At 46.4% G+C, this 8,049-nt stretch overlaps 1 protein-coding gene and 1 long non-coding RNA gene across 2 annotated transcripts in view; one reads left to right on the plus strand and one right to left on the minus strand.

Moving 5' to 3' along the window:
• Window positions 1–6,015: 6,015 nt before the first annotated feature.
• Window positions 6,016–8,049, minus strand: part of LOC108799933 — a 9,354-nt gene continuing 7,320 nt past the window's right edge. The window contains exon 3 of the long non-coding RNA XR_001942061.1: window positions 6,016–6,102. This is a non-coding gene — a long non-coding RNA (uncharacterized LOC108799933). The remainder of the gene's footprint in view (window positions 6,103–8,049) is intronic.
• Window positions 6,022–8,049, plus strand: part of PTP4A2 (protein tyrosine phosphatase type IVA, member 2) — a 54,528-nt gene continuing 52,500 nt past the window's right edge. The window contains exon 1 of the mRNA XM_018571879.1: window positions 6,022–6,104. The gene's annotated coding sequence lies outside the window, so the exon portion shown is untranslated. The remainder of the gene's footprint in view (window positions 6,105–8,049) is intronic.

Below are 8,049 nucleotides of genomic sequence, written 5' to 3' on the forward strand. Positions count from 1 at the left end.
CACAACATGGGGCAGCGCTGGGGCCTCGGCCAGGAGGCACTACCGTGGCAGCAGCCACTTGATTGCAGAGCCCACCACCTCTCCCTGCTGCATGTGTTCTCACCATGAGGACAGTCAAACAAGGTACGTGCCTTAAGTCACATTGTTTGTAACCCTCTATACATAAATGCAGAACAATTCCATCAGTTACAAAGTATTGCTGGAAGTTGTAGCCCTCTATAGTTGGTGCCATTCTGCATTGCAGCAGTTGAGATTGGCATCAGCTATAGAGGTCTACAACTCAATTACACTGTAATATATAATGAACTTATTATACTAGTCAACATATTGCAGAATCAGTGGGAGCCCTGAGCTTGTTTTTCTGCTCTCAGGTGGCCAGTGCGGGCTTTCAGGTGGTCAGTATGGGCATTGAAAAAAAAATCTTGCACCAGGGCACTTTGTTCCTTAGGTACGCCACTGGCTGCCGGTGTTCTGATCTCCAACGACGATTTCCAATTCCGTCACTTCCGGCCGGTTCCCAGCAGCGTCGGTCCAGCGGCGGAAGAGGCCAGACCCCAGCAGCAAGTAAAAGGAGCTGGGACGGAGGTACAGGCAAAGGGACCCTGACCAGCCCACCTAAGACCCTGCAGAGCCCACCATAGGGAGTCTTAGATGGGCTGTGCAGGATCTATGGTCACTCTCAGGTGGACTGTGTGGCATCTCAGGTATGTGTGGGGTCTCAGGTGGACTGTGTGGCATCTCAGGTATGTGTGGGGTCTCAGGTGTCTCACCTGAGCCCAGTGCTTACATAAGTCTAGAGTCCATTCGTTCCTAAGTCCAGAAGCCCACCTGACAGCCTGTACAGGATTAGATATGCTAGTGGATAGATGAGGGGTTAGTATGTTAGTACATGTTAGTACAATAACAAGGTATCCTTGCATACCGCATTACTCTCATATTTCTAATCTTATTTATATATATTTATTTAGTTTTTTTTAGTAGTGACATTTATTACTGCCCCCCCAGTTTTGACTGTGGTATCTTATGTGCCCCCCCTATATATTGTTCCTAGAGTCGCCACTGGAAAGGGGCCATAACTGCATGTATGCCATGTATAAATGTAACATTTACAGGTATGTATTTCCTCTCACAGAGGTTGCAGTACCCCTGACAATGCCTTCATTGCCATTTTCTCTCCAGTAGGAATGAGCCATCTTTTTTTCCTGTTCATACCCATGGCAGCGCTGACAAATGGGTTATAGTCCTTCTACCCCTAGTTGACAGGAAGAATAAAGGGTTAACGTGTAATACCTTTAGCCTAAATAAGCCTCTCCTCATGGAGTTTCCCAGTCACTCGGAGCCGTTTTTTGGCGCCAAATTCAAATAATGTTTCTATCAGGGCTGCGGAAATTAACGATTAATCCCTCGATTAATCGTTAATTTTTTTGATCGATCAAAATTATTTTGATCGGTACTCACCTCTCCGACGGCTTCTGGGAGTTCCGTTGCAGATCCTGTGACGTCACGGACATCGACGTCACCGGGCTCCTCCCCCCTTCCCCAAGTGGCTCTGTCGGCTAACGAAGGGAAGGGGGAGGAGTCCGGTGACGTCAATGTCCGTGACGTCATCGGACTCCTCCCCTTCGTTAGCCGATGGAGCCTATACACATACAAGATTGTTTGCAGCTTGACATGTACACATGAGGTGGGTCGGGTCACCACTTGGGGAAGGGGGGACTACTTTTTTTCGATTAATCGAACATGAAAATTTTAATCATTACCATCCCTAGTTTCTATATATTCAGGTTTTTAGCCTTTTTATTTGCTCCCTGTGCTCTCACAGTCATTATGGACATCAGAGAAAGCGGTCTCTCACCTCACGAGTCCGGATCAGTGGAGCTGAGGTGAGATTAAACTTCTAAATGAAGGACGCATACTTCCACATTCCCATGGCTCCAGATCACCAAACATTCCTCAGGTTCTGTGTCAATCGCAGGCATTATCAGTTCAGAGCAATGCCGTTCGGCCTCATCACCGCTCCCAGGACTTTCTCCAAAGTTCTTGTTACCATCATAGCAGAGATTCGGAACAAGGTATCAACATATTCCATTACTTAGACGATATATTGATCCTGGCAACTGCGAGAGCAGAAGCAATCTTCAGCAGAGACATCAGTATGGATATCCTGAGAGTTCAGCACCAGCCTGGGCATAGTTCAGCTATCCAGTGACAGAGTTAGCAAGATCGAACAGAAGGTGGAATCACATAGATCACAGCTGAGTCTTTCAAGAGCCTTTTGGGTTCCATGTCTTCAACCATAGGCCTTACTCGATGGGCCCAATGGCATATGAGGGTGACTCAGAGTTCCTTTCTCCAACAGTACAAATATCAGGACAGCAGCAAATCAGGATTTCGCACGAAGTCAGACGCTCCCTCGTGTGGTGGTCCCGAGACTAGAATCTGCTCCAGGGTTTCCCATTGGGGGAGATTCCATGGGTTACCATCACCACGGACGCCAGTGGAATGGGCTGGGGGTTCATCTGGATGACATGTATGCACAAGGGATGTGGCCACAGGAATGGAGGAACAGGTCTTCCAATCTGCTGGAACTGAAGGCGGTATTTCAAGCTCTCCGTTTTTTTCAGGACCGGATTTGGTCCAGATGAGTCAAGGTTTTGGTGGACAATGCCACTGTGGTGGCATGTCAATCATCAGGGGGACACAAGGAGCCCCAGCATGATGCGGATTCTGGCGCGTCTGATGTCTTGGGCTGCACAGAATCTGGAAGGCGTGAAAGCGGTGTATCTAACAGGAACGCAGAATCTAGTGGCGGACTACCTCAGCAGGCATCACATAGACCCTACGGAGTGGTCCCTCTCGAAGCGGATCTTCAACGATGTGGTACAGAAATGGGGCAGGCCACAGGTGGACCTGATGGCCTCATCCAAAAATTGTCAGGTCAGCAGGTTTTTGTCGAGAGCATTCGACCAGAGGGTCAGGATGTCCTATCACACCCATGGGATTGCGGTCTTGCAAACGCTTTTCCTCTATTTTCAATGATTATGTCGGTGCTCCAGAGGGTTGAGAGGGAGCGGGAGACGGTCATTGGTATCATCCCATATTGGCCGAGGCGACCATGGTTCCCTCTCATGTCCTTAAGTATCCGGGATCCGTGGAGCCTCCCAATATCGGAGGATCTTCTTTCTCAGGAGCCGATTCGACACCCGAATCCTCGAGACCTTCAGCTGACGGCTCGGCTGTTGAGAGTGAAAGGCTGAAGAAGTCTGGGTTCTCTCAAGCAGTCGTTGACACACTATTGAAATCCAGGAAAGTGTCCACTTCCACGTCTTACTATCATTTGTGGAATGTGTTCTCGGCATGGGCTAGGGATAACGAGATCGACCCTGCTCATCCTACTCCAAAGGCAATGCTGGAGTTTCTGGAAAGGGGTCTAGAACAGAAACTAAATCTCAGATCCCTCAAAGTACAGGTGTCTGCCATTTCTGCTGTCACCGGGGTCCGATGGTCCCAGGATTTGCATATTGTAAGATTTCTGAAGGCAGTGGGAAAGGTTAACCCACCTAAGAGGCCTCTCTACCCATCCTGGGACCTTCCTCTTGTTCTGGAGAAGCTTTCGGGTCCTCCTTTCGAACCGTTGGAGGAGATTTCGGCACAATTGTTATCTTAAAAAACTGTCTCCTTGGTGGCCTTGGCTTCCGGCAGGAGAGTATCAGAGCTCCAAGCCTGCAGTTGTCAACAACCTTTTCTCATCTTCTAGGAGGATAATGATTCTGAGGACTGTTTCGGAATTTCTACCGAAAGTACATACCAGTTTTCATAAGAATCAGGATATCGGGTTGGCCGCTCTCAGTTCACAGGGTAGAGACAGCTGCCTGGACTTGGTCAGATGTCTCAGGCTATATGTGGAACAATATAGGGAATGGAGAAAGTCTGAGATGTTGTTTGTTATCCTGGCAGGATCAAGGAGAGGGCTGGCAGCAACTAAAGCTACCTTGAGCCGGTGGATTGTGTCTACAATCATCAACGCCTATCAAGCGGCAGGGATAGCTCCGCCAGAAGGCACCAGGGCTCACTCCACACGGGCTATGTCCTCCTCGTGGGCAACGGCAGCAGGTTTTTCCTCAGATCACATCTGCAGAGCAGCTACATGGGCTTCCAAATCTACTTTTATTAAACATTACAGATCGGATGTTAGAGCTGCAGTTAATGACCAGTTTGGCAGGAGTGTGTTACTCTCTCGCCATGGAGTCAATCATTAAAAGTTTTTCAGCATGCATTACTGTGGCTATATGGTTTTATTTTCCCGCCCTGACTTCTGCTTGGGTAATCCCCATTTGTCAGCGCTGCCATGGATATGAACAGGAAAACTGAAAATGTAATCATACTCACCGCAATTTTATTTTCCTGGTTATATTCCATGGCAGTGCTAGACTCCCACTCACTGGGATATTTAGCTTGGCACTTAGGCTGGGAAACTTAGGAGAAGGAGGGGCTTATATAGGCTAAGGGTATTACATGTTAACCCTTTATTGTTCCTGTCAACTAGGAGTAGAAGGACAATAACCCATTTGTCAGCGCTGGTAATAACCAGGAAAAGAAAATTGCGGTGAGTATGATTACATTTTCAGTTTTAGATGCTAGCTGTGGACAGGGTCTACTTCCTGGTCTGATATATGCTGGCTCACATAAGACACAAGATTGGAGCAGCGACTACTTTAGAACACACACACAGGGACCATGGGGAACAAGTAGCCACCCTCCAGAAGGAAGGACAGTGTCTGCACCAATACATAGATGATTTGAGGATCTACAGCCGAGTGATACACAAATAAGATACATTATTATTAATAGTTAAAGTACTCAAATTTATTTTTAAGACTCAACTTGAGTTTAGTGTCACTTTAATACTAGCCTTACACTGTACAATCTCCTTTTGGTTTACTGCACCATGAGGACAAATCAGAACAATCCGTTCACTTTATTATAAATCAGGCAGGCCCCTGCATTACACAGTTGATAGTAGACATAGGGCACACCGTGTACCTTACAATCCGAGCAGACATTCCCTTGTTAGATTTACCAATACTATGTAATATGAGGCCCTACCTAAACTACCCAATCATTCTGTATCCAATAAGGCAGGCTCTTGCATTACATAGTTGTAGGTAGATCTAAAGAAGATTGTACAATTAGATTGTAACATGTGTGACAAGCTTTAAGTATATTGTCCAATCAGATTGTGCAGTGCATGGTTATGTTTACAGGGGATTTCCTATTTTGTCTTGCTTCCTGTTGGGTCTAAATGGCAGGAAGTGAAGGTAAATCACACCAATGAGACATGAAAGACAAATAAGAACAATAAGGAAGGTTTTAACCTTTGTACAGAAGAAATAAAGGAAGAATGTTGGCTCCACATACAGGTCAAACAGTGAAAGCTGCTACATGTGACATGTCTGCCTAGGTTGGCACCAACCCTAAACAGTGCTGTGTGCGATACAAGAACGCCCCGTATCGGTAAGGTCCTCCTGAGCACATGTCATGCCTTTCAGCTTAAACACAGCATGGCCGGGAAATGACAATAGGCTCATTCAGGGGAAACTCGGAAATTACGTCCAGCATAAGTCGAGCAAAGCCTTAGCCACGTGACCAGAGTGGAACACGTCAGGCCGCTCTCGTCGTCTGCCTCGCACCTCATTGGCTCACATATTCGCGCTTTGCTCTCGCGGCTTCCACACCTGACTCGCTATCCACTTACGCCAACTAGGATAGGATTGGCTGCACGACGCCTCCTTCGCCACCTGACAAGTACCGCCTCCTCCTTTCCCACGCTGACCATGCAGCGACCATAAGTGTCTTCCTAATGGCTGCAAGCCGTCGGTGGTGATACATCCTGTCCCGCCCTTCCAGGGTTCAGCCAATGGAGAACTGGTGTAACGCCCCCTTTCCGCGACTTGTGATTGGTTTGGTAGATGAGTGGGCGGGTACCGTCCCTGCGTTGTGTCAGAGGTGTCATAGCGGCCGGAACCGTCAGAATAAGAGAAGCGGAGATCGGAGTGTACGGTAATACTGGCACTGACAGCCCGAATTCAATGAACAGCTCCCCTGTGAGTATTAGGGCGCCAGCCCACTTCCGGCCTTACCTGGGCCCTGTATTGTCATATGATGGGATGGCTGTGTGTTCGGGCTCTGGGGCCCAGTGACTGTACCCGGTACAAACCGGCATCGTGTGGATGGGGGTGGGGACGTTTGTGGCCCTGACTTGAATCAGCATGAGGGGGGTTGGATGAGTTGTGGTCGACCATGTAGAAGGCGTATGTGTCAGGCTAAGCCCTGTGAAATCCTTGCTCTCCCAGGAACAATTCACAGCTGATCCTCTCCTGGCCACACACCATGTGTCTTCCCCCCCCCACTCTGCTCATGCTCTGCTAGGAGGATCCACAAGGCACACTAGGAATGACTAAGTTGCCATCATGACTAGCATTTATTTTATTGGAGCACCTGTGTCTTTTATCAGCTTAGCCAACAATGTGACCATATTATTCATATACTGCCATTAGAACTGTATGATGTGTTACTAGTTGTTCTGTCTTCAGTTGTCTGAGACGTTCCTGAAAATCTTAGTGAAAAGAACTATCCAGGCTAATCCTGAATTAAAACTAGTTTATTGTAAGAGGCATTGATGTACACATGAGCAATAATTATCCTGCAATCTCAGTCCCTCCGCCACACTGCCTGTAGACCTGTTTGTTCTCAAAATGGTTGATAAGTACAGTGCTCTAGATATGACAGCATGGCGGAGTCACTCACACAGCTGTCCTTGTGCTTCCCTACATCTGAGAACTTGCTGCTGGTTTAGACATGTGAAACGTTACTTGATGATATTTAGCTTGTTGCAGTTCTGCATCGTAAAGTATCACCATTTAAAAAAAAATACTTTGTTTCATTCTGTGCATCATGGTACTGCAGGTACTTCCTGTCTGTATGCATGCACTCCAGTGGTGGCTGCAGAGCATTTCTCAGGGCAGGTTTTTTTGATGGTGACAACAGTGGATCATGTCTGTGTAATGTGTGTTGAAACAGCTACTTGTTGTATTTAGTTTGAAGTGACACTAAACTCAGGAGTTAAACCTTAAAAAAATACATTAAAGTACCTGAACGATTACCAGAAATGCATCCTATTTGTGTATCACTCGGCTGTAGATCCTCAAATCATCTCTGAATTGTCACTGACACTGTTCTTCCTTCTGGAGGGTGGAGTTCCTGTGTGTTGTGAAGTAGTCACCGCTCCAAGCTCCCTTCCCTGTGATGGACTACAATCTCATGTTTAGTTACTAATTTGTATTGAGATTCTAGTCAATCACAGGAGTGAGGTTAGAGCTGTAACTACTTTAGAACACACACACAAGGACAATGAGGAACAAAAGTAGCTCCCCTCCAGACAGTAGGACAGTGTCCGCACCAATTAAGAGATTTGAGGATATACTTCTGAGTGATACGCCAATAAGACACATTTTTGTTAATAGTTAAAGGTACTTGAATGTATTTGAGATTTAACTCCGGAGTTTAGTGTCACTTGAACCCCGTGTGGCAGAATGGTAACCCTGGTGAAAAATTGAGACATAAACACAGCGTTGTCATCTTATAACAGGAGCAGGGGTCTTTTTAGCAGAGTCTTCAAGTGTTATTTTAATGAAACTTTAGAATAAAAAGGATTGGAAATGACTCATGAAATTGCAATGACATGTCAAAGCTTATGGCATTTTTGTTATTGGTTTTACATGTACTTTAACCATTTTGCTGACCTTGTGGAACAGATAAATGTGAGAGGGAGGCTTCTGCAAATGTGCACACCAGTAAGCCTATCTGATACACAGGAAGTGCCAGAATGTTTACATTCTGAAATATAATATGTTGGATTAGATTTCAGATATAACCAATAAATCTTTAGGAGGGGCATGCCAGGTAGCCAGTGCTCCCTAAAATTACATTAAGGGATGTACAATGGGGTGTGTGTGTGTGTGTGTGTGTGTGTGTGTATGTATGTGTATA

The sequence above is a fragment of the Nanorana parkeri genome, unplaced genomic scaffold (assembly GCF_000935625.1).
Source record: "Nanorana parkeri isolate BGI_ZX_2015 unplaced genomic scaffold, ASM93562v1 scaffold1857, whole genome shotgun sequence".
In the NCBI taxonomy this organism is placed as follows: domain Eukaryota; kingdom Metazoa; phylum Chordata; class Amphibia; order Anura; family Dicroglossidae; genus Nanorana; species Nanorana parkeri.